Genomic DNA, 26,029 nt, shown 5'->3' on the forward strand with positions numbered 1-26,029 from the left:
GCCAGTGAGACGGCATTCCTCTGGCTGCATAATTAATGAGGCAGGAATGGAGCGATATACTGCGAAAAGCCGCCACTGCGGCCTGCGGGTAAAATGTCCATTTTCCCCACCCGCTACCGCACTTAATGCAAATCTGGGATGATTTTGCCCATAAATTAAATTAATTTCAAATCCTCAAATGGTGGGATTCAAACTCATATTCTTTGAATTAGTATTCAAGACCTCTTGATTAATAACAAAAACAGAATTACCTGGAAAAACTCAGCAGGTCTGGCAGCATCGGCGGTCCGCCGATGCTGCCAGACCTGCTGAGTTTTTCCAGGTAATTCTGTTTTTGTTTTGGATTTCCAGCATCCGCAGTTTTTTTGTTTTTACCTCTTGATTAATAGTCCAGCAAAATCACTGCTCTACCATTCTTTCAATTCCAAAATTGCTTTGCACTGACTGTAAGTTAGTAGTATAAATGCACTATTGTTAAATAAGTGGTGCTTTTAAAGAAAAAAATCAGGTGGGATTGCAGTGTAATAAGGTATACTTAAATCGATCATAATGTTTGCTTCATGTACAAAATGTGTGAAGTATTTCTTTCTCTCCATTTTGCTGTCCTCTCTTTCCTATGATTTAACTCCTGAGGCCCTGCTAGTCTCAGTCAACTAGACATCCTAAGCAGGGACAATGACAAGCTTATTTGATTGTGGGGGAAGAGGATGGTGTTGCCAATATATGGACAAGGAAAGTTCACTTAATTTAGCAGTATGGGTTGCTGTCAGCTTTCAGGAATGGGATATGTTTCGCAAGGATTTCCCATAATCTAATTTATACTCTTAAAAACCATGACTCCGCAGGTCATGAATCAGATAACTGGAAAATTGTAATGAAAACTTATTGCAAAGCAACTGCAGGCCTCTGTGAATATTAATCACACTTCCTAGTTATTAAATCTGATTGTTGAATCTGTTTTGAACTTGTTTCATCGCATGTGAAATTATTTCAGAATTAAGCCCTCCTCCACTCCAATTCATGTTCTTATTTTTCACCCAACCTAAGTTCATGCTGGCATTCCCCTTTCCCCAGTTCTTTCGGGTATTTTACTCAATCTCCTCCTCCAATTCAAACTGATATTTTCTTCCCTTTTTTCTAGATTGTGCTGGCACACTTCCTCTAAACCTCTTCTTGCTCCTCAGGGCTCCCAGCTAATAATGCTGCTGATCCAGGTGATTGAACATGAATGATCATTGAGTCAGAAATCATAGCCACTCAAAACTATTCATGAGATTGTGAATTTTCATTTTTTGTATGCAGTAAAGTTTGATTCTTGAAGCAGCAGCATCATCAGGGAGGAGATAAATGTGCAATCTATGACAAGGCAGAGAATCACTCTTAACCAGCAGTGGGAGGGGGCCATGTGATCTTTGTGATACAACATAATTTTTAGGAAAACGCTGATAAAAATACAGCAACAATTTTTCATTGCTGATGGTTGCCTTCAATATTCTGCATGAAAAAAGAGTTCCTGAGAATGGCAGCGTTTGGGAGACAGTTGCATATGCAAAAGGTACAATTATATCTAGCTAAATGCATAATTCATATTCTGTGAAGACATTTTGGATGAACATTGGGCATATTATTGAGGGGGTGATTCATAAAAAGTATTTTCCTCAAAAAGTGTGATATATTTGAACAAATTTCATCAAATGAAATCCGGCAATGTCTAGGAGTTAATGTCTGCTACAACAATTGGGAAGGAGAAACTGAGGAGAGGGAAGGGGTCAACCATGCAAGGCAATCCCAGAGTCCTCAGCTAACTCAACAGGTTGCAGAGGCACTTCTTTGCTGTACAAAATTCAGCATTCACCCCTCTGCCCCCAACCCATATTTTTAAAGTTTTCACAGCATGATTTCAAATGCTGACCAATTGCAACACAGGGAATGTTAATTCCAAACTCAAAGCTAGATGCAGGCAAAGCATTTGCCATGCTGTGAGGCAACTCTGCTTTCATTGATCTCACAGCTGAGAAAATAATTGGAAATATTTGTTCATTGTTAAGTATTTGAGAACACCCAAGTTTCAGTCATGCTGTCAGAAGTATCACCATGAGCGTACTACTGACCTCAAGGCTGTTCTGTTTAAATGCTTTCTTGAAGCACAATAATTAATCTACACAGCAGGGCAACCATACACTTTTAATGACTGCCTCTCTGATTTTTTTCCTAGAAAACGGTCAAACAGAAATGCCAAGTCTATTAAGTCAGATACAATTTCACAACTGGGGAGAACAAGTACTATAAATTCGGCATCAATTTCTTTTCAAACCACCAGTAATTCAAATAAATCATTTTTATAAAACCACTGAATACACATTAATTTATCCAAAACATATACTTAGTTCAGTACAGTACAATAAAATCAAGCTGTGAACACTTGAAGCATGTCGGCAAAACAGAGATCCACAACAAGTTGCCGTAAGTTGAATATTTCTGTATTTACAAAAGCACCGTGTTCAAAGCTGAGATAAGAGAAAAGCTACAAATGCTAGATGCACACAGCAGATCTGACAGCGTGTGAACTCGAGAGGCTATTGATTCAGGTGGTGATGCTAAATTCTCTGGCTGGTCCCCCGTTGATATTTTTCAAGCCTGAACGGAAATATGCTTGAGGATACACTTTGCTGGGTCCCCACCTCCTTTATTTCTCATCCTAAAGTGCAGTGCCGAGAATTGGACACAATACTTCAGTTGTGGACAAATGAGTGCTTTATTAAGGTTCATTATGACTTCCTTGCTTTTGCATTTGTCTTGTTAGAATCTTTGGCAACTTATTTTCAGCCAAATACTCAGCAGCCTAAAATGTGCCCATCAGGACGCATATAATAAAAATTAGAAGAACACAGCAGCTGCTGTTTGCCCCAATTGAACAAGAGACACTAGGACCACCTGTTAGCATCATAACATGGTGAGAGGGGACTTGGAGGTTTCAATGTAGAAGGCCCTCTGAAATGATCGTATGCACAGGCCCCATTAGCATCAGGTAAAATTCGGCAGGCAGAATACCCTCTTCCTTCTGCTGCAGTAGACCACCAATACCTTCTTTAGCAAATCTTCAATTCGGTCTGGCACAATATCCCAATCCCTGCCTGTATCAGAAGTACAGGTGTATCTCACGAATGGGCGGAGATATAGCAAGACCCCGTATCAAAACATGCAAAAGACTCCATCAAAGGAAAAAAAAAGAAAAAAAAAAATGCTAGTGTCCTTCATGTTTTGCTCACTTCTTTAAAAGGTTGTCCTGTAAGCCAAATGTTAGTACCGATTAATTTCTATCTCATCCTACCTTTTATCTCTCAGCTGCTGACTGACCACCTGTTGTATAACACTTGGAGCTTTTACTACCCAAAGTTCTGCCATTTGGCTGAAAATAAAGCGTTGGCGCGTGGGTGAAGGATTGGAGTTAGTGGTAGTGGGGAGGGGTGGAGGGGGACGGATGGTGAGCGAAATATGTTGAGGGGGAGGGTTGGTGAGGGAGAGGGAGGTAGGGTGGGGGAGGAGAGAGAGGGATGACACGGGAGAGGGGAGGGCAGGGGAGGGCGAGGGCAGGGAAGGGTGAGGTGGGAGGGCAGGTGGCAGAAAGAGGGAGGAGGATGTGGGGAGGAGAGGGAGGGCAAGGAGGAGGACTAGGTAGGAGGGCAGGGGTGGGTGAGAATGGGAGACCGGGAAGCCAGAGGAGGTAAGGGCGGGAGGGCAAGGGCGGGTGTGGGTGGATGGGAGGGCAAGGGCGGAAGTGGGTGGATAGGAGGGAGGGCGAGTGATGGTGGTAGGGCGATCAAGGGAGGGAGGGCAGGAAATGGTGAGGGAGAGGATAAAGGGGCAGGGTGCAGGGGCCAGGTTAGGGAGGGGGTGAATGGGAGGGCAAGGGGGTTGAAAAGGGCTGCCCCCCCGCCCCCAACACCAGCAACCCCCTGTAAACCCCTGCAGCTGGACCCCACCACCTCCTCACTCCTTATGGCCCCTCCACTCCCCCGCCCCATTTTCCCCTCTGCTCCCCATTTCCCCATTCCCAATGGTCTGCTGGACCTCCAAACCCCCGGAACCTCTTGTTTCCCCTTGCCTGTCAGACCACCCATTCCTGCATCCCATAAAATACAAGACAGATGGTTATCCAGGGTGGAGGTATCGGGAAAGAGTCTGTGTAATCTGATAACTTGGCCAAATTCGATAACCAGCACATGGGCAAGGGAACACAACTTTTTTCTATCTGATAACACACAAGAATGGGGAACACTACTCTAATGAGACATATGTGACACACAGAATGCAGGGGACCATACGGAATCTAACAATGAATACACTTCAGCCAGTCAATTCTCAGTTAAGTCAACAGTTCCCAGTAAATCACAACTGGCCACAGCCAAAGCTGTCTGACAAAATCAGGCGCCAACTGATTTCCAGTTTATTTTCCCAGTTGTTCTGGTTCCTCTTGTTATGCATCGGTTATTCTGGTTAGAGGCCGGTTAGATACAATAGCAGTCTTCACCCAGTTTCAACTGATTTTTCCTTCTGGGGTAAGAATATAAGAAATAGGAGAAGCAATAGTCCATAAGGGCCCTCAAGCCTCCTCCACCATTCACCTTAACTCCACTTTCCTGTCTGATTCCCATATTTTTCGATTCCCTTAGTATCCAAAAAGCTATTGATCTGTCTTGAATATACTCAGAAACTGAGCATTCACAACCCTCTGGGGTGTAAAATTTCAAATATTCACAAACCTCTGAGTAAAGAAAATTCTCCATATCTCAGCCCTAAATGATTGAACCTTTATCCTGAGTCAATGCCCTTTAGAATTAGGCTCTTCAGCTCGGGAAGACAATCTCTCAGCATCAACAAGGTCAAGCCTCTCAGTATCTTATGTGCTTTAATTAGATCACCTCTCATTTTTCTAAACTCTAGAGAGTATAGGTGCAACTTACTCAACTTCTCATCATTAGTCAAGAATCAATCTAGTGAACAACTTTGCTGCACTCCTTTAAGGCAAGTATATTCTTCCTCAGGTATGGGGACCAAAACTATACACAGCCCTACATGACTACAGCAAGATGCCCTTATTCATGTACTTCAATCTCCTTGTAATAAATGCCAACATCAAAATTGGATATATGCCACTCAGTCATTTTGTATAAGTCATTGATATAAATTGTTGTTACAATTATGAGGTTTATAAAATTATACTTTGGGATTGTAGTATTAAATTTAGGGTAAATGAAGGGGGTCGCGTGACCTGTTCTGCCGTCTCCCTAACATTAAGCCTTGGTGATTTGATTGTTAGAGATAAAGGAAGGCTCAGTTTGTATTACTGAAAAGGTGCAAGGTATATATGCTTGGAGACAATGGCACCAGACTCTGAGTTTACAATAAGCAGAGTTTGAGTCTCCCAAAGTTCCAGAAAGGTGAAGCAGGTATCAGATTGTAAACAGCTCAACGGTAAACTATCCATTTACTTCTAAGATGAGAGGGAGTTGAGGTGAAGGATAACTAATTAGCATTTCTACCCTAGATACAAGGTTAATGTGTTTCACATTGCCATGGAGAAGAGGGCAGAGGAAGCCAATTTTGAGATCAGGTTACAAGGCTTCTCTACAAATCAATAAATATCGCAGACAGGCAGCAGAAGTTCCGCAGAGTGAGCACAGCTGGTCAGGTTTTGTGAGCTACCACAGCTAGATGCAGATGGAAGATGGTCTCTAGTGATAGAGATGCATCCTGCTGCAATCTCAGGATTCCAGGAGATTCATCCTGGCATGGCCAGAGGAAGAAGATTCATTGAACAAGATGTACTGCTGGTGGTGGATTTAAGAAACTCTCTGAAAACTGAACAAAGTGCTTGGAGATGGTCACTTGAAGTTATTACTTGGTGAATTGGGGATATGGGAACTCATTGGAAACTGGGACCAACCGTGGACTATTTGTTTTGAGGGCTATAAGTCCTTTGAGTGCGATGTGTGGTAATTATGAAAGGAGGGTGTTTCTCTCAGTAGTTGAAAGTATAAGTTGCCTATAAGAAGAAGTGCTTAGTTAATTGTGCTTTTTAGTCATTTGTCACAGTAAAATTTTTAAAATGTGAAAAATTCTTTCAGCTATTAACTTGAAGTTTGAATTTTGTTTTAATAATTATCGATCTCTATGGGAATTGTAACATTGTAAATAGCTGAGGGCCAAGCACTTATTCTTGCCCAATAGTAAGAGCTTATCAAACTGAAAATGACCTAGGGCAGAAATTTTCGCTTGGCAGGCAGGTGTGCACCTGTAACGCGCGTTGATGTCGGCCCAGTGTGCCGATGTCAACGTGCAGTCATGCAATAGGTCGGTCGGAGGGTGCACGTGGGATGAGGTTTCCAAAAGCAAGTAAAAATAAAATGAAAGTTTCGCAACTGAATTAATAAAATGTCCCTGCTCATGAGGGGACATGTTTTATTACATTTTTATTTTATTATTTTTTGTTATATCTCTTCATCTCCCTGAGACAGCTCTGTGCCTCAGGGAGATTATGCAGCGCTCACTTGCGTGCATGCATGAAGGTCGCGCTCAGCCCACTCGCCCTCCTCCTCCCCCACCCTTACACAGACAGTGCTCAGTGCTGCCGCATGTGTTTCATGCCGGGTGGGCCTTAATTGGTCCGCCAGTGTGAAATCGCGGTGCGGTGCGATTGTGGGTGGCGGTCGGCTTCCCAACCGCACCATCCCCTCGCCCCGCCCCCCCCCCCCCCCCCCCCCCCCCCCCACCTCCCACCACCCACCAAGGGCAAAATTCTGCCCCTGTTATTCCTACTGTTTTCTCTCTGTTAACCAATCCTCTAGCCATGCTAATAAATGACCCCCAATTGCCATGAGTCCTTATTCTGTGCAGCAACCTTACACGTAGCCCTTTATTGAATGCCTTTTGAAAATCCAAATGCACTACATCTACTGATTCCTCTTTATCTACCCTGCTAGTTATTTCTTCAAACACAATTTTTTCTGATTGAGGCATTCTGGACACACCTAGGGTTAGGTCAGGTTTGTGTTATTCCAAACAGCTAAAAATTGAAAAGGACAACATCCATTAAAACCAACATCCACGTGACCATCACCAATTCTTTTAAGAACTAAAATATGCTTTCACCTCTCCAGGACCACAGCTTCTTTTGAAGCAAGTACTGAACCAGAAGGTGGGAACAACAATAAACTATATTATGTTCCAAGTAAAGAAATGAGGGCTGTTAATAATATATCAATTATATTGCTTACATTATAATAATAAAAACAAAAAAACTGCGGATGCTGGAAATCCAAAACAAAAACAGAATTACCTGGAAAAACTCAGCAGGTCTGGCAGCATCGGCGGAGAAGAAAAGAGTTGACGTTTCGAGTCCTCATGACCCTTCGACAATATTCTGTTGATGAATAGGTATGAGGCTGAACAAAGTCAATAAACCCTTGGTAAATAAAAGCTTTGTGTCTTGGTTTTGACTTCACCATATCAGGGTATGATTTTCTACTGTTATTCTCTGAAGCTGAACCTTAAGATAAATGGAAAAATGGATAGGAACTGGAATGGGAGCACAGATTAAATTCCTAACTGGCAATGGGGTGGGGCGGAGAGGGGAATTGGCCAAGCATGAATTTAAAAGCATGTGTGAAAATATGAACAGTATGGTAATGAACACAACATCAGAAAGTCCCTTTAGTAATGGAATTTGTGAAAAAAAAATCATGCAGTAACCGATGAGATGTTTCACAAAATCTTAGCTGACCAACTGAGCTGTAAACTGACATTTGCCCTGGCACGGGCAGTCCATTCAAAGAATTCACTTCAAATAGTTGGGGGCTACAGTCCCTAGCAATTAGCTAAAAGCAAAATACTGCGGATGCTGGAAATCTGTAACAAAAACAAAAATTGCTGAAAAAGCCCAGCAGGTCTGACAGCATCCGTGGAGACGAAGACAGAGTTAACGTTTCGAGTCCGTATGACTCTTCATCAGAACTAAAGAGGAATAGAAATGTGGTGAAATATGTTTAAGGGGGGATGGGACAGGTGGAGCTACATAGAGGGCCAGTGTTAGGTGGAGGCAAAGGAGAGATTGCCAAAGATGTCATAAACAAAAGAACAAAGGGGTGTTGATGATAGTGATATTAGTTAAAGGCTGTGCTAAATGTGACATTAAGGGTAGAAAGCAGGATAAGCAAGTGACAGATGGCCCTACTGGGGACGGGATGGGGGCAAGGGATCAAAATAGGCTAAAAGGTGGAGATAAAACAATGGATGGAAATAAATTTTAAAAATAATAATATAAATAGGTAGGAAAAGAAAAATACACATATAAAAAAAATATAATAATCAGAAAAAAGGGGATCAAAAATGAGGTGAGGATGGAGGAGAGAGTTCATGATCTGAAGTTGCTGAACTCAATGTTGAGTCCGGAAGGCTGTAAGGTGCCTAATCGGAAGATGAGGTGCTGTTCCTCCAATATGCGTTAAGCTTCACTGGAACATTGTAGCAGGCCAAGGACGGGCATGTGGGCATGAAAGAATGATGGTGTGTTGAAATGGCAAGCGACAGGAATGTCTGGGTCATGCTTATGGACAGACCGAAGGTGGTTGACAGGGCCCTCAACTGTGTCTGGCCCATCTCCCGCACATCTGCCCTCATACCTTCCTCTGCCTCCCAGAACCATGATAGGGTCCCCCTTGTCCTCATTTATCACCCCATGAGCCTCCGCATTCAAAGGATCATCCTCCACCATTTCCGCCAACTCCGGCATGAGGCCACCACCAAACACATCTTCCCTTCACCCCTCTTGTCGGGATTCCATAGGGACCGTTCCCTCCATCACCCCCTACACATCAACCTCCTCCCACAGCACCTTCCTATGCAACCGCAGAAGTGCAACACCTGCCCCTTTACTTCCCCCCTCCTCACCGTGCAAGGGTCCAAACACTCCTTTCAAGTGAAGCAACACTTCACTTGCACTTCCCTCAATTTAGTCTACTGCATTCGCTGCTTCCAATGCGGTCTCCTCTACATTGGAGAGACCAAACGCAGACTGGGTGACCACTTTGCATGACCCAGACCTTCCTGTCGCTTTCCATTTCAACACACCATCCTGCTCTCATGCCCACATGTCTGTTCTTTGCCTGCTGCAATGTTCCAGTGAAGCTCAACGCAAACTGGAGGAACAGCACCTCATCTTCCGATTAGGCACTTTACAGCCTTCCGGACTCAACATTAAGTTTAACAACTTCAGATCATGAACTCTCTCCTCCATCCTCACCTCCTTTTTGATCCCCTTTTTCCGAATAATTATTATATATATTTTATATATATTTTTTTTCTTTTCCCACCTATTTCTATTATTATTTTAAAAATTTATTTCCATCCATTGTTTTATCTCGACCTTTTAGCCTATTTTGATCCCTTCCCCCCACCCCACCCCTACTAGGGCTATCTGTCACTTGCTTATCCTGCTTTCTACCCTTAATGTCACCATTAGCACATCCTTTAGCTAATATTACTACCATCAACACCCCTTTGTCCTTTTGTCTATGACATCTTTGGCAATCTCTCCTTTGCCTCCACCTATCACTGGCCCTCTATCCAGCTCCACCTGTCCCCCCCCACCCTTAAACAACTTATATTTCATCACATTTCAATTCCTATTTAGTTCTGATGAAGAGTCATATGGACTCGAAATGTTAACTCTGTCTTTTACTCCACAGATGCTGTCAGACCTGCTGAGTTTTTCCAGTAATTATTGTTTTTGTTCCTATCAATTAGCTTATGGGAGAAATCTAAAAATATTTTTTGTGATGTGGGATCATACCCCAGCCTTGGAAGGGACTACAATTGGTTCAATTTTTTCTTAGTACTTGAATGCCCTGCCCTGCATGCAGGGAGAAGGGCATTTAGACTCATAGACGTTTCCAGTGCAGAAGGATGTCATTTAGCCCATCATGTCCGTGCCAGTCAACAAAGATCTGACTACACTAATCCCATTTTCCAGCACTTGGCCAATAGCCTCGGAGACTATGGCAACGCAATTGAATATCTAAATACTTTTTAAATGTTATGAGAGTTTCTGACTCAACCACCTTTCAGGCAGTGAGTTCCAGACTCCTAACACTCTCTGGGCGAAAAGGCTTCTCCTCAACTCCCCTCTTAGCCTTCTACCTCTTACCTTAAATCTATGCCCCCTGGTTATTGACCCCTCTACTAGTGGAAAATGTGCCTTCCTATTCACCCTATCTATACACTTAATAATCTTATGCAGCTCTATCAGGACCTCTCTCAACCATCGCTGCTCCAAGGAAAACAACCTCAAATCTTTCCTCATAGCTCAGACCCATTCGCCCAGACAGCATCCTGGTAAATCTCCTCTGCACCCTCTCCAGTGCAATAACATTCTTCCTATAATGTGGTGACCAGAACTGCAAGCAGGACTCCAGTAGTGGCCTAACCAGTGTTTTATACAGTTCCAGCATAACCTCCATGGTCTTGTATTCTATGCCTCTGTCATGAAGAGATAATAATGTATATAATGTTTTTGGAAATTATTTTAAATTGGACTTGTAGTAGGGTCTGTGTCTGTGGGTGTGTGTGTGTTAAGTGGATTAAAGCCAGCCAGTCTGGGTGCTTTGATGTATAGTAGTTTTGAGATGTAAACAGTAACGTATATATCTGCATTTTGTTGAATAAGACTAGGGGTGAAATCTTGCACCTAGCTAGGAGACACCAAGCAATACGTTTATATTACTAATAAAATTGGTACAATGAAAGGGGTTTTATTGTTAAAAGAGGTGGAGTTCAAAGGGCCTGGTGATACAATGAGAATTTGCATTCAAAGGAAAGGCTAGGTATATACAAAAGAGTTGTGTGTGTGGAAGTTAGAGGCATGTAAGATCTAAGCCTGTAAGCCTACCAGTGTCTGCGAAGGAACAAATTGAAAGGGAACTCATTTTGAATTCGTAAGATAAAATGTGCTTTGCCTGCTGTCTGTTTAAGTCTATGGGTTATTGTTGCCTTGGGGAAGATTACCTGGGAGTGATTAATTTGGGGATTTGTTTAATAGTTATTATTGTAGTAATTTATAGATGTGTATGTGTTTAATTTCTTATTAAAATTGATAAATGTTTCATTTAATTTATATAAAAAACCTCTGGAGGCTTGGTGGTTTCATTTCTGAATTCAAAGCTGCATCTCAAATACACCAATTGAAAATATAGGTTATGACCGTTGTTTAAAGTTTCCCTCTGGGATTTTAAGTAACTCTGCCTTTACCAATTGATGTGTCATAACAGCCTCGGCTAATAAAGGCAAGTTTCCCATATGCCTTCTTAACCACCTTATCTACCTGCCCTGCTACCTTCAGGGATCTGTGGATATGCACACCAAGGTCCCCCCAGGGTCCTAGCATTCATAGTGTAATCCCTTGCCTTGTTAGCTGCACCCCACCACCCACTGCCGCCACCAGCAACACCCCCCCCCCACCCCGCACCCCCAACCCACCCCAAGTGTATTACCTCACATTTTCCAGGTTTAATTCATTTGCCACTGCTCTGCCTGCCTGACCAGTCCATTGATATTCTCCTGCAGTTTGCGGCTATCCTCCTCACTATTTACCACCATACCAATTTTCATGTCATCTGTGAACTTCTTGATCATATCCCCTACATTTAATTCCAAATTATTTATGTACACCACAAACAGCAAGGTCCCAAGCACCGAGACCTGTGGAACGCCACTGGAAACATTTCTGGTCATAGAAACATTCCTCTACCATGATCCCCTGCTTCCTCCCTCTCAGCCAATTTTGGATTTAAGGTGCCACTTTGCCTTGGATCCCATGGGTTATTACTTTCTTGACCAGTCTGCCATGAGGGACTTATCAAAAGTCTTGCTGAAGTCCATGTAGGCAACATCAAATGCATTATCCTCATTAACACTCTGGGTTACCTCCTCAAAAAATTTGTTCAAATTTGACAAAACACAACCTTTCCTAAACAAATCAATGCTGACTATCCCTGACTAATCCATGTCTCTCCAAGTGCACATATATTCTGTCCCTCTGAATTCTTTCTAATAACTTCCCTACCACCGAGGTTAGACTGACTGGCCTGTAATTTCCTGGTCTTTCCCTTCCTACTTTTTTAATAATGGGATAACATTAGCAGTCTTCCCGTCCTCTGGCACCTCATCTGTGGCCAGAGGGGATTTAAAAATTACTGCCAGGGCCCCTAATATCTTTTCCCTTGCCTCAACAGCCTGGGATACATCTCATTCCGGGCCTGCGGATTTATCCACTTTTAAGGCAGCTAAACCCACTAGTACCTCCTCTCTCTCTCTCTCTGTTAATTTCCTCTAATATTTCATAGTCCCCCACCCTGATGTCTATACCTGCGTCGTTCTTTTCCATTGTGAAGACCAATGCGAAGTATTCATTGAGGACTGTACCCATGTCTTCCGGTTCTACACACAGATTACCTCCATGGTCCATAATTGGCCCGACTCTTTCCCAAGTTATTCTCTGCTCTTCATATATTTTTAAAAACCCTTGGGGTTTTCTTTATTCTACCCGCCAATGCTTTCTCATGCACTCTCTAAGCTTTCCTTTCTTTTTAAGTTCCCTCCTGCACTTTTCATACTCCTCCGGGGACTCTGCCATTTTAAGCCCTCAGTATCTGCCGTAAGCTCCTCTTCTTTTCCAAGCTTAATCTTTATGTCCCTTGACATCCAGGGTTCTCTGGATTTGGTCTCCACCTTTGTCTTTACGGGAACATATTTGCCTTGTACTCTCGCTATTTCTTCCTTGGATGCCTCCCACTGCTCTGACACAATTTTATCTGCGAGTAGCTGCTCCCAGTACACTTGGGCCAAATCGTATCTCCAGTTTAGAACTTTTATTCCCAGGCCAACCTTATCCTTTTCCATAACTATCCTAAATCGAACTGAGTTAAGGTCACTATCTCCAAAATGCTCCCCTACAGATATGCCTTCCACCTGCCCTGGCTCATTTCCAAATATTATGTCCAGAGCTGCACCTCCCTTATTGGGCTATGAACTGACTAAAATGGTTCTCCTGGATGCAACTTAAAAATTTTGCTCCCTCCCTACCTTTTACACAAAAACTATCCCAGATAATATTTGGATAGTTAAAATCCCCCACTATTACTGCCTTATTATTCTTGTACTTCTCTGAAATTTGATTACATATTTGATCCGCTATCTCCCCCTGACTATTTGGGGCCTATAGTACACACTCAACTGTGTATTTGCCCCTTTTGTGATTTTTACGTCTACCCATATGGCCTCATTTGATGATCCTTCCAAGATATCATCCCTCCTCTCTGCTATAATTGATTCCTTGATCGATATTATGATCCCCCCTCCTCTTCTGTCCCCCTCTCTATCTCGTCTGTATCCCCTATAACCAGGAATGTTGAGCTGCCAATCCTGCCCCTCTTTTAGCCAAGTCTTGGTCATAGTTATGATATCATACTCCCACGTGCCTAACTGTGCCCTCAGCTCATATGTCTTATTCCTCAAGCTCCTTGCATTAAATATATATTCCATTTAGCCTTGCTAAACTCACTTCTTTCTTATCTGGCCAATGTTTCCTCTGCCTTCCAGATTCACTAGCATTTGAACTTCTCATTCCATCTCAGCTTCTCCCCGCTCTGAACTACTTTTCAGGATCCCATCCCCCTGCCAATTTAGATTAAATCTGCCCCAACAGCATTAGCAAATCTCCCCGTGAGGATGTTGGTTCCATTCCTGTTCAGATGTAACCTATCCAACTTGTACAGGTCCCAACCTCCCCCAGGAACAATCCCAATGCCCATAAACCTAAAGCCTTCCCTCCTGCATCTTTTCTCCAGCCACGCATTCACCTGCCCTAACCTTCTGTTCCTATACTCACTACTGCGTGGCACTGGGAGTAATCTGGAGATTACTACCTTTGAAGTCCTGCTTTTCAATTTGCTACCTAACTCCCTAAAGTCTGCTTGCAGGATCTCATTTCTCATTCTTCCTATGTCATTGGTCCCAACATGGACCATGGCCTCGGGCTATTCACCCTTCTCCTTTAGAATGCTCTGCAGCTGTTCCATGACATCCTTGACCCTGGCACCTGGAAGTCAACATACCATCCCAGAGTCATGTCTACAGAAGCGCCTGTCTACTCCCACTAATGAATCCCCTACCACTATCGCCCTTCCACACTTCTTCCTCATCCCCTGAGCAGCTGGACCACCTTCAGTACCATGGCCTTAGCTCTGGTTGGCCTCCACAGAGGAACTGTCACTTTCACCGTTTTCCAAGGCCGAAAAACAGTTTGCGAGCGAGATGCACTCAGGGGATTCCCTCATTACCTGCCTGGTCCCCTTCTTCTGTCTGGCGGTCACCCATTCCCTCTCTTCTTGCACTTCCTTAAGCTGCGGAGTGACCATGTCCTGAAACGTGCTATCCACGAACCTCTCAGCCTTGTGAATGCCCCGCAGTGGCCCCAGCTGCCGCTCAAGCTCCAAAACCCAGAGCTCGAGTTGCTCTTGTTGGAGGCGCCTCCTGCACACGTGGTCATCCAGACCACCAGGAGTGTCTAGGATTTCCCACAGAGCGCAGGATGTGCAAAACATGGAACTGAGCTCCCCAGGCATATCTTAACTAAATAGAATACGGACCCTTGCTTTTATTTTACCCTTACTCCTATTTGAGTATAGACTAGATGCTAGATCCTCCTCTCGCACTTTCTCCAGGTGCTGCTGACTACCTGTCCCAGGGTCCTCCTCTCGCACTCTTCTCTACGTGCTGCTGACTGCCTGTCCCAGGGTCCTCCTCTCGCACTCTCCTTTAGATGCTGCTGACTGCCTGTCCTAGGGTCCTCAAAGCTGAACTTCCAGAGAAAATTTGGCACCAAACCGGCACTGCACAAGGCCAAAGGTAAATTTTAATCCAGGAGGCATGGTATATTACAAAAGAGAATGGCCGAAAGAGTGGAAAGGCCTGAGTTAGAAACATAGAAACCAGGAGGAGTAGGCCATTTGGCCTTTTTAGCCTGCTCCACTACTCAATATAATCATGGCTGATCCTCTATCTCAACCCCACATTCCCACTTTCTCTCCATACCCCTTGATGCCCCTAATATCCAAAAAGTTATCAATTTCTTTCTTGAATATACTCAGTGACCCGGCCTCCACAGCCTTCTTCTATGCTAGAGAATTCCACAGGTTGACCATCCTCTGAATGAAGAAATTTTTCCTCACCTCAGTCCTAATTGGCCTCCCATGTATCCTGAAAATATGGCCGCTGGTTCTAGACTCCCTAACCAGAGGAAACATCCTCCCTACATCTAGTCTTTCTAGCTTTGTTAGAATTTTATATGTTTCAATCAGATCCCCTCTCATTCTTCTAAACTCTAGTGAATACAGGCCCAGTCGAATCAAGCTCTCCTCATACTACAATTCTGTCACCCCCAATATCAGCCTAGTGAACCTTCGCTGCATTCCCTCTATGGCAAGTATATCCTTTACTAGGTAGGGGGACCAAAACTGCATGCAATACTCCAGGTATGGTCTCACCAAAGCCTTGTATAACTACAGTAAGACATCCCTCCTTCTGAACTCAAATCCTCTTGCAAATGAAGGCCTTCTAATTGCTTGCTGCACTTGCCTGTTTACTTTCATTGACTGGTGTACAAGGACACCTAGATCCCTTTGTACATCCGCCTTTACCAATATATCACCATTTAAATAATACTCTGCCTTTCTGTTTTTCACACCAAAGCAGATAACTTCACATTTATTCACATTATACTACATCTACCATGTGTTTTCCCATGCACACAAAATGTCTAAATTGCCCTGAAGCCTCCTTGCATCCTCCTCACAACTCACAACCCTGTCCAGTTTTGTATCATCAGAAAACTTGGAAATTTTATATTTGGTTTCCTCACCAAGTCATTTCTATATATCATGAATAACTGGGACCCAAGCACTGATCCCTGCGGTACACCACTAGTCGCCTTGCGGCAAAAGACACATTTATTCCCACTCTGTTTCTGATCTGTCAATTAATTCTCAATCCATGCCGCTATATTACCCCGATCCCTTGTGTTTTAATTTTGCCCACTAGCTTCTAATGTGGGACCTTATCAAAAGCCTTCTTGAAATCCAAATATACCACATCCGCTGGTTCTTCCTTATCTAATCTACTACTTACTACCTCAAAAAACTCCAGTAGATTAGTTAAGCATAATTTCCCTTTCATAAACCCATGCTGACTTTGTTTAATCCCGTTAATGCTTTCCAAGTGTTCTGTTACTATGTCTTTTATAATAGATTCTAGCATTTTCCCCACTACTGATATTAGGCTAACTGGTCTGTAATTCTCTGTTTTTTCTCTACCATTTTTAAATAATGAAGTTACATTTGCCACCCTTCAATCTGTAAGAGCTGCTCCAGGGTCTACAGAATTTTGGAAGATGACCACCAATACATCCAATATTTCCAGGGCCACTTCTTTTAGTACTCTGGGACGTAGATTATCAATCCCTGGGGATTTTTCAACCTTTAACCCCATTCATTTCTCTAGCACCATTTTATTATTAATACTGATTTTCTTCAATTCCTCCCTCTCACTAGACCCTTGGTTCCCTAACATTTCTGGAAAATTATTTGTGTCCTCTTTTGTGAAGACAGACCCAAAATACATGTTCAATTCTTCTGCCGTTTCTTTATTCCCCATTATAAATTCCCCTGTTTCTGACTGTAAGGGAACTACATTTGTCTTTGCTAATCATTTTTTCTTCACACATTTATAGAAGCTTTTACAGTCGGTTTTTTATGTTCCCTGCAAGTTTCCTCTCATACTCTATTTTCTCCTTCTTGATCAATCTTTTTGTCCACTTTTGCTGAATTCTAAACTGCTCCCAATCCTCAGGCTTGTTGCTTTTTCTGGCAATTTTAAATGTCTCCTCTTTAAATCTAATACTATTTCTTTTGTAATCCATGGTTGAGCCACCTTTTCTGTTTTATTATTGCACCAGACAGGAATGAATAATTGTTGTAACTCATGCATACATTCCTTAAGTAGTAGCCATTGCCTATCCACCGTCAACCCTTTTAGTGAGGTTCCCTAATCCATCATTGCCAACTTACGCCTCATACCCTCATAGTTCGCTTTATTTAGATTCAGGACCCTTCTTCACTCTCCATCTTAATGGACAATTCTATCATTTTATGGTCACTCTTCCCCAAGGGACCCTGCACAACAAGATTGTTAAGTAATCCTTTCTCATTGTGCAATAACCAGTCTAGGATAACCTGCTCTCTAGTTGGTTTCTCAATGTATTGATCTAAAAAACCATGTACACACTCCAGGAAATCCTCCTCCACAGTATTATTACTAGTTTGGTTTGTCCAATCTATATGTAGATTAAAGTCACCCATGATTACAGTTGTACCCTTATTGCATATATCTCTAATTTCCTGTTTAATGCCTTCCTTTACATCTCAGTTACTGTTTGGGGGCCTATAGACAACCCCCACCAACATTTCCTGCCCTTGGTTTTTCTTATCTCCACCTAATCAGAATCCACATTATGATTTTCTGAGCCAATATCCTTCCTCACTATTGCATTGATTTCCTCTTTTACTAACAGTGCTACCCCACCTCCCTTCCCTATTTGTCTATCCTTCCTAAAGATTGAATACCCCTGGATGTTCACTTCTCATCCTTGGTCACCCTGCAGCCATGTCTCCGTAATTGCAAATATATCATAACCATTTATATCTATTTGTGCTGTTAATTCATCTACCTTATTGTGAATGCTCTGCGCATTTAAGATACAATATCCTTAGATTTGTCTTTTTAACCTTGTCAGTCTTGCTTAGCTTTATGTTGCACTATGATTCCATTTGTTTTTCACCCTTGTTTTTTCTGCCTTCCACTTTTGCTTCTTACTTCTCTGTCTTTCGTTTCTATCCTTGGTTCCCCTCCTCTGTCTCCCGCTCAGGTTCCCATTCCCCTGCCATTCTAGTTCAAACCCTCCCCGATAGCACCAGCAAACAACATCTGCCCCGCCCCCACCCCCCCCGGGACATTGGTCCCAGGCCTGCCCAGATGCAACCCGTCCTGTTTGTACTGGTCCCACCTTCCCCAGAACCAGTCCCAATGTCCCAGGAATCTGAATCCCTCCCCATTTCTTCAGCCACACATTCATCCTTTATATCCTGTTATTTCTACTCTCGCTAGCACGTGGCACTGGTTGTAATCCTGAGCACATCACGGGTGTAAGCTGTGCTGCCATTACTTCCCTTTAGATTAAGCTTGTTAGTTACTATCTTCAAAGAATACTAACTATGCTAGGGGCCTTATTTTACTCCAAACACTCCCACTACAGTCCAAAGTCCTCAATTTATTTTGTTTAAGCTAATGGACTGCAGCCGTTTAATTAGTAGAAAAGGTAGAAGTACTCACCTGACCATACTTACCAATCAGCCGCCTCCCCTGCGTCACATCGCTTTTCGAATCCTGACAACACTTCGAACTTCACTGCCTGAAGGTCCTGAGGGTACGCCTCTCCTCTCCGGTCTCGGCCTCTGTTTTTTCTGCCGTTTTATAATGCTCTCTCTGGCCTCTCCTCCAGTCTAAAATTCATCTTCTTCCAACCCTAACAGCAACTTTTAGTTAATTGCTAAATTAAAGAAAGACTAGACTTTAGATAGAATTTAACCCGTAAACTCCCTCAATCACCAATCTCCAACCGAAGCTCTTTACTGCAGCCAAACACAGCACTCCAATGCAGACAAAGTCAGCACTATAAGATAGCCTACTTTTATAGTCTCTGAACTTAACATCTGAAAACCTGATTAAGCCAATTATCTAATTAACCAGGTACAGTTGCAAGCAGAGCCTGTATGAGCCATCTTGAGGCTGGACTAAAGCTCACCTTCCAACCCTAACAGCAACTTTTTGTTAATTGTTAAAATAAAGAAAGACTAGGCTTTAGATAGAATTTAACCCTTAATTTAACCTTAAACTCCCTCAGTCACCAATCTCCAATTGAAGCTTTCTGCTGCAGTCAAACACAGCACTCCTGTGCAAACCAAACACAGCACTCCTGTGCAGTTCAGGTTATAGGCAGTGTTGGAAAAACAGTAATTTTACAACATGGCAATCAAGCACTGTGGGTGTACCTACGCCACATGAACTTCAGGGGTTCAAGAAGGCAGCCACTTATACCTTCTCAAGGGCAATTAGGAACGGGCAACAATTGCTGGCCTAGCGGCCACGCCCACATCCCATGAATTAATTTTTAAAAAGTTAGGATTGATTCATCGAGCCTAATTGGCACTGATTATCCATTTACAGAATCTCAACAGATAACAGAAAGTCAAGAGGCAGCATACATTTTGCATACACATATGTTGGACAATTATGTGGAACAGAGAATGGCAGATAAAAGGCTGACTAAATATGAAGAAAGTGATGCCAAAGAACAGAATAAGGCTATTTACCCCAAAGGACAAATAGCTAAAATTAGCACTAGAGTAACATATATGACAGCTGGCCAGAGAATGGAAGGATGCCACCACTATAGGGAAAAAAGGAAAAGTCACCAGCAAATACAAACATTGACTGAATGTGCAAGATGCGGTCAAGAAGCTAAGATCAATGGATTGGCAAAATGAGGTAAAGATGGGGAAGGCCAGAAAGCACAGTATGAGTTCTGAAAGTGGAGCAGGAAGTGATCACAGCTCTAGGAAAAGGTCAAGGACTTGCAGAAGGGACTCTGGTCGTAGGAGGGAGAGATCATGTAGCAGTAGTCCAGTACGAGATAGGAGGGTGAGTAGAGGTCATAGTTTGACAAGAACAAGGACCATAGAACAGGGTAGAAATGCCACTAGAAGTAAAAGCCTTTATGAATGAAACGTCTGTGGCTACTAACAAATCAGAAGATAGTTAATAAATAATGCAAAACAAAAAAAGAGTTGGAAAGTTGTAAAGAATTTGGTGTATACACTGAAATACCAGACGGGGACAGCCAGCCTTATCACACTGGTGGATATGCACAGAATAGATACTTCCTGATGGCACATATAAGGCTAAAGCTAGACTAGTGACTCAAGGTTTCGAATAGAGACTTGGTGATCAATATCAGTCGATTTCCCCACTGCAGGAAAAGTGAGCTTGAAGATTTTCTTAGCTCTTTTAGCAACATATTCCTGGGAATGTAAATCGATTGGTATAAAAACTGTATCGTTGCAAGAAATTTCAAAGAGACGTGTTTTGAAACCATCTAAACAGTTGCCAATATAGAAGTGAAATTGTGGAAATTAAATAAGTGTGTTTATGGGTTCAGTGATGCATCAAGGGCATAGTATTTCTCAGTAAGGTCTATCCTGTTGAAAACGGGTTGTATTCAGCTAAAAGCAGACCCAGCAATGTTCTATTGGTATCACAGGGGGAAACCAGCAGGCATCTTTATGATGCACGTTGATTATTTTCTGTGAGGAGGTTCTGCAGAACTTGAGCAATGGGTGACAGATAAAATAAAGAAGAAGTTTAAGATTGGAAGTCAGGCTTCAGGGATCTTTAAATACATAGGATTAGATATTAAGCAGAATAAGTTGGAACTGACCTTGAATCAACAGTCTTACTTAGAAATTGTCAACTGCATCTCAATAAATTGGAACAGGTCTTCACAAAAAGAAGATTCTGCATCCAAGGAAGAAATTGACCGATTAAGAAGTTTGATTGGGCAGCTGAACTGGTTGTGCATTCAGACTAAACCTGATGCTAGTTTTGATGTATTGGAACTGAGTATTATGATGAAACATGCCACAGTTGAGGAAGTTCTGAGAGCAAATACAACTTTAAAGGAATTAAATTCAGTGAAATGTGCACTCAAATTTCCAGCATTGGGTGATCCAGATGATATGGAGTTAGTCATTTTAGCAATGCTTCACATGCCAATCTTCTGGATGGATATTCTAGTACAGCAGGGTTTATTGTAATCTTGATGGGAAAGAATAAAAAATGTTGTCCATTGGCCTGGGAAGTGAAGAAAATAAAAAGGGTAGTTAAAAGCAGCTTAGCTGCAGAAACACTGGCTCCAGTAGAAGTGATTGATGTGGGATTTTACTTATTTAAGAGTTTGAGGGAAATCCTATACAAGGGGAATTCTGTGAAAACTTTGCCAATTGAATGTTATGTGGATGATCATTCTCTATGGGATAATGTACATCCAAGAAAGAGTGTGACTGAGAAAAAGTTAAGGACTGATCTTGCTAGTATAAAAATGTTAGAGACAGAAGAGATTTCTAAGATAAGATAGGTTGACGCAAGTCACCAATTATCCAACTGTTTTACAAATAGGAACACTTGCTTGAAGAAATTGCTGAAGTTCCCAGAAGATGGACATCCTATATTATGATGGGTTATAAGAAATGCGGAAAATCATTTTTTGTTCTTTGATTTGTTTTGAAATTATTTGTGTGTTATAAAGTTTATTGTTTAAAGAAAGAGGGATCTGTTAATAGTATGTTAATTATATTGTTTATATTATTAAGATACACAGGTGAAGGGTATTGTTTAATTAAGTACTTTGATCACATATAAATAGGGGATAACTGGGACACTGGGTGTTGGAGGAGAGGTCCGAGAATGAGCAGAGTCAATCAACTCTCGGTTTTGACTTCACCAGCCGGCTTGGATTCTGATAACAAGGCAGCGGGGTGCCTCTGTGAAGAGTACTTCAGTGCAATGAATGAAGACCATTGTGTGGTTCTGTATTCTCGCCATCAATTACAGAGTACAGGAGACTGCCCAAATAGTACAATTAAGAAAAATAGGAGGTAAGTGGCTTATGACAGCTGACATTTTGGCTACCAGAATATATTTAGTGGAATTGTTGATCTAGTTAGTCCTGTTTCATAAACATATGAGTTATACCATGTTTATGCTCAAAAGTATTACCAATCTAGATCTCTGAAACATTCTCTAATGTAGACAGTAACCTTATGGAAAACCCCTTGACTGAGTCTGAAATTTTCCGAACTGCCAGACGATCCCAATGAATTGGTGGTTAGGAAGGATCTTTAATAGTCAATATAAAAGTTATAATCAAGAGTTGACCAATAGTGATGAGTTGGCAACATTGAGGGTATAGGTGAGATAGTCTAATGAAGATAGGAATCAATATGTTATGACACAAGGAAGTGCTGGCAAATAATGGCATAAGAACTTTTCAGGCAAAAATTACAATTGAAAAAACTTAATCAGTTTGAAGAAACTTATAAGTTCAGTGAATGAAGAAAATGGTCTAGAACTGTTTATGCCATTGAAACAAAAGATAAATGGAGATTTTAACATTTTCTGTTATGAGGAACAACAGATTAATCTGATGCCAACAATCATGGAAACTGGGCTGATGATTGCTAACTAAAGCAGGGGCCCTTGCACAGGAGAACATGGGGAATTGTCATTTGGCTGCTCCAGGCAACATTTTATTAATGGGCTAATTGTCCTAGATGATTTTTTTCCCCATAGGATGGAGGCCTCTGTGGAGAGTGAACAAATTATGCATACCCCTCAGTTAAATCAACCTCAGCTTTCTTTGTCAACTTTGTTAATATAAGAAGGTCCCTGACCACGCATTATGTTTAGGTAGCCTCTGGCATAATATGGAGGGAGCTAACTGAGCCAGAAAATTTGTTTTCACACCCATTTTCTCTCTTCTAGTTTTTAGCTGCACTGTTTCAAATCAATCGACTTAGTTATGGTGATTCTGGTGATTCCTTTAATACTATGATGTATCTATTATTCTTCCAACAAGACAGATCTAAATCACAAACATAGCATTTTAATGCAGTTGATTCAGATGTGTATGTTGCTGCCATGTTCCCTGATTTATTAATGTTTTAAGTTTCAAAACATAACGTAATGTGCACCCCTCTGTACTATGTGTAACAAGAACTTCACTTCCAATTCCCGACTTCTTCAAATATAAACAATCAGAAGAAAGGCTCTGTACATGCCCCTACCATTCAGAAGTTCATTGCATAAACATATTTCCTACCTGCTGTCATTTCATAGCTCTGGATTCCCTCCATGTAGACACAGCCCAAGGTGACATTTCAACATTATTTCCAGAAACATTCTGTACAAACACAGCAGGAGAGTGAGTTATCCAAATTATTGGTAACTCAACACCAGCAAAATTTGGATAACTCACTACCAGCCAGTGTTGTAGTAAAGATTTGCACCAGTCAAGAGTGTCAGGCAAAGGACTGTTCAACATTTCCTGAGGTAAAACTTGTCTGTTCTCTCTAGATTTAATCCGTTGACAATTTACTCATGAAGAGAAAATGGAAAAGAAATTAAATTGCGTTATTCTCCAAGATGTCAGTTATCCATCAGTCTTTATTGAGGAAAGGAGACACATGTTCCTGGAGGAGTGGAGGTGGGTGGTGGGGCACAAATTCCTTGTAGGGCCCTGAAGAATAGTCCTGTTTCTCCTGATCCAAAGAAACAGTTTCAGAAATTAAAACATTTCTTTTACTTTGGCCCCTTCCAGCCACATTGCTGTCTCATCCCACAATTCAATGGTGGCTTTGGTGCTGTGCTAACTTAAAATGACATTGAGTCACCAATTATGCCTGTCATGTTTATATTTTGATTAGGCCCCCTTCTCCCATGTGGTGGGTGGACTCAATGCTACCAGAACCCTGGTCGTTCAAACATCGGGAGAAGGAAAGAATACTGCTAGAACGCAATAGCTTCCGCTCATCCACCATTTTAACCCTCATTCCTCAGCTTTCCTGCCCAACCCATTCTGTGCCATTCCTGCCAGGCTGGCTGGATTAAAATCCGACTTTATGTTTCATATTAATATACAATAAACATGAAGCACAGCTGTGGTTTATAGAGGATGACATGATTGAAGGGCATATGATGTACACTATGATATAGAACCTGGACAAATAGTGCAACACACTATTCAGTATAAATTACAGTAGGGACATGAGGAATAGTAAAAGAAAGGTTAGATTATAATGATTACAAGTAACATATGCTTGAAGTCCAGATAGCAACTCAATTCTACTGGCTTCTCCAACTTAAAAATAGTGTGCAGGAGACCACCATATATTGGACTTTAAACTTTAAATAGCATCTCCAACATTTCCTTAAAATGTAATTCCTCAGAATCTTCCCTTCAACTGAAGGGGCTATGATGCAAAGTCTGAGTTTGCTGTCAATTAATAATTAGCAATATTCATGGAGTCTGATTAAAGCAGTGAGTACAGGGCTCAGTGCCAGTTGGCCAATCTCTGAACTGGTCACAAATTAATTCTGATGAAAGAATTCAGAAGCAAAATGTTGTAATGAATTGTTTCTAAGTAATTAGCCATCAGCTATCACTTTGACAAAGTAACTTTGACGGTGCTGCTTGTGCAGATGCAACTCACATGTCCATTCTGCTCAAGCAAATTCTAAAATCCAATGTCAAGACCTGATGTGAATTCCAAGACATTGCGTGTTAAGCTTTCCATTCAGCATGCATGCTGGTTGTGTAACTTTGGACAGATTTACAGGAATTAGAAGGAGTCAGGGGGTGTTTTACTGCTGACAGTATGGTTAAAGAAACTTCTTGTTGTTTGAGCATTACATTTCATCAAGATTGCTTGGCATCTCCAATGCAACACAAAGTAGTGTTTGTGGGCGATTTCCCATACGGTTGAGTTTCCAATCACTGCCATACCAGCTGGCCAAACATCAACATCAGAATATGAAGCACTTAATTACAAAAAGAAGTGATTTAAAGTAAATAGCAGAGAAAATGTCTTACTTTTCGTAAATCCAAGATACCTATTTAACATATTTTTCACACTCCCTGACTGCTGTGCCATGGATTTTGAAGGCCGACACAGACAACAATAGAACTTATCATGATCAGAATTGAAAGGAAAATAGTCAGCATTATTCTGAGCATTAACAACAACTTTCATATGTGTGTGTGTGTATATATATATATATATATATATATATATACATATATAATATTGCACTTTTAATGTAGTAAAATGTTCCATTGTGCTTCACATGTGCATTATCAAACATAATTTGACACAGAGACACATAAGGAGATATTAGGATAGGTGGCCAAAAGTTTAGTCAAAGATTTTAAGGAGACAGGCAGCAGAGGTTTCGTCATTAAAGCATGGTTTGCTATTAGCGCAAACTGTCATCAGGTCATTCAAGCAATGCTGAACATCCAATTCAATGGAAGGAGAAGATGATGATTTGTTACGGAGGAATGATTCTGAAAGCTAAAGCACCAGGTCTGATCCAGAGTGGGATCCTTAAGATTGTGCTACAGCCGAAGTGATTCAGAATGAATCCAATGAACTCTTTGCGTCAAATGCTGAAGACAATGAATTAGATGAGTTTTAAAATGCTTTCATTGTGATTAAAGATATCCTTGTACAATTAATTTATTTGATAAACAATGCCACACTAATTTAATATGGGTTACTGGTGCTATTTTTTTTCACACTTCACCCACATTGGCAGTTCACATTTTATACTCAGCTTGTAAGTCAACCCCTGTTTTTGGAAGGATTTTTGAAAGACTCCAAGGTCGACTTACATGTTGACATTTATGGTAGATCAACTGGTATTCCTGCTGTCTCTGTAGTGTTCTCCCACCCTATGAACTTCTGAGATCTCTGTGCTCTTGAACATCCCTGATTTGAATTACTTTCAGCTGTTCTTCTTCTCAGTACAGACACAGCAGCATCTGTTAGAACCCTTGCTCCCAGTTATGAGGTAAGCAAGACATGCGTTGTGGGGCAAAAAATCGAAGCTGACTACTGAAAAGGTAAGTCGGCTTATTAACAGAGCATATGCAAAAGCACGATTATTGGGGCCAGAAAAATGAAGCTGCTTTTTACGCCAGGTCAACTTACGTGCTGTGATCTATTGTATGCTTTGTTTTGGAAGTGTG

At 41.7% G+C, this 26,029-nt stretch overlaps 1 protein-coding gene and 1 long non-coding RNA gene across 5 annotated transcripts in view; one reads left to right on the plus strand and one right to left on the minus strand.

Annotated features, from left to right (window-relative positions):
* rmdn3 (regulator of microtubule dynamics 3) overlaps positions 1 to 26,029 on the minus strand; it is a 470,539-nt gene that overhangs the window by 132,067 nt on the left and 312,443 nt on the right. The window lies entirely within an intron of this gene.
* On the plus strand, positions 1,476 to 25,958 carry LOC121292255. 2 transcript variants are annotated; one of them, XR_005946238.1, is made up of 3 exons: positions 1,476 to 1,555; positions 21,647 to 21,878; positions 25,806 to 25,958. It is a non-coding gene; the product is annotated as an uncharacterized LOC121292255 (long non-coding RNA). The 2 variants fall into 2 exon arrangements; XR_005946237.1 differs by having other exon boundaries at positions 25,811 to 25,958.

The sequence above is a fragment of the Carcharodon carcharias genome, chromosome 20 (genome assembly GCF_017639515.1).
Source record: "Carcharodon carcharias isolate sCarCar2 chromosome 20, sCarCar2.pri, whole genome shotgun sequence".
NCBI classification, from domain to species: domain Eukaryota; kingdom Metazoa; phylum Chordata; class Chondrichthyes; order Lamniformes; family Lamnidae; genus Carcharodon; species Carcharodon carcharias.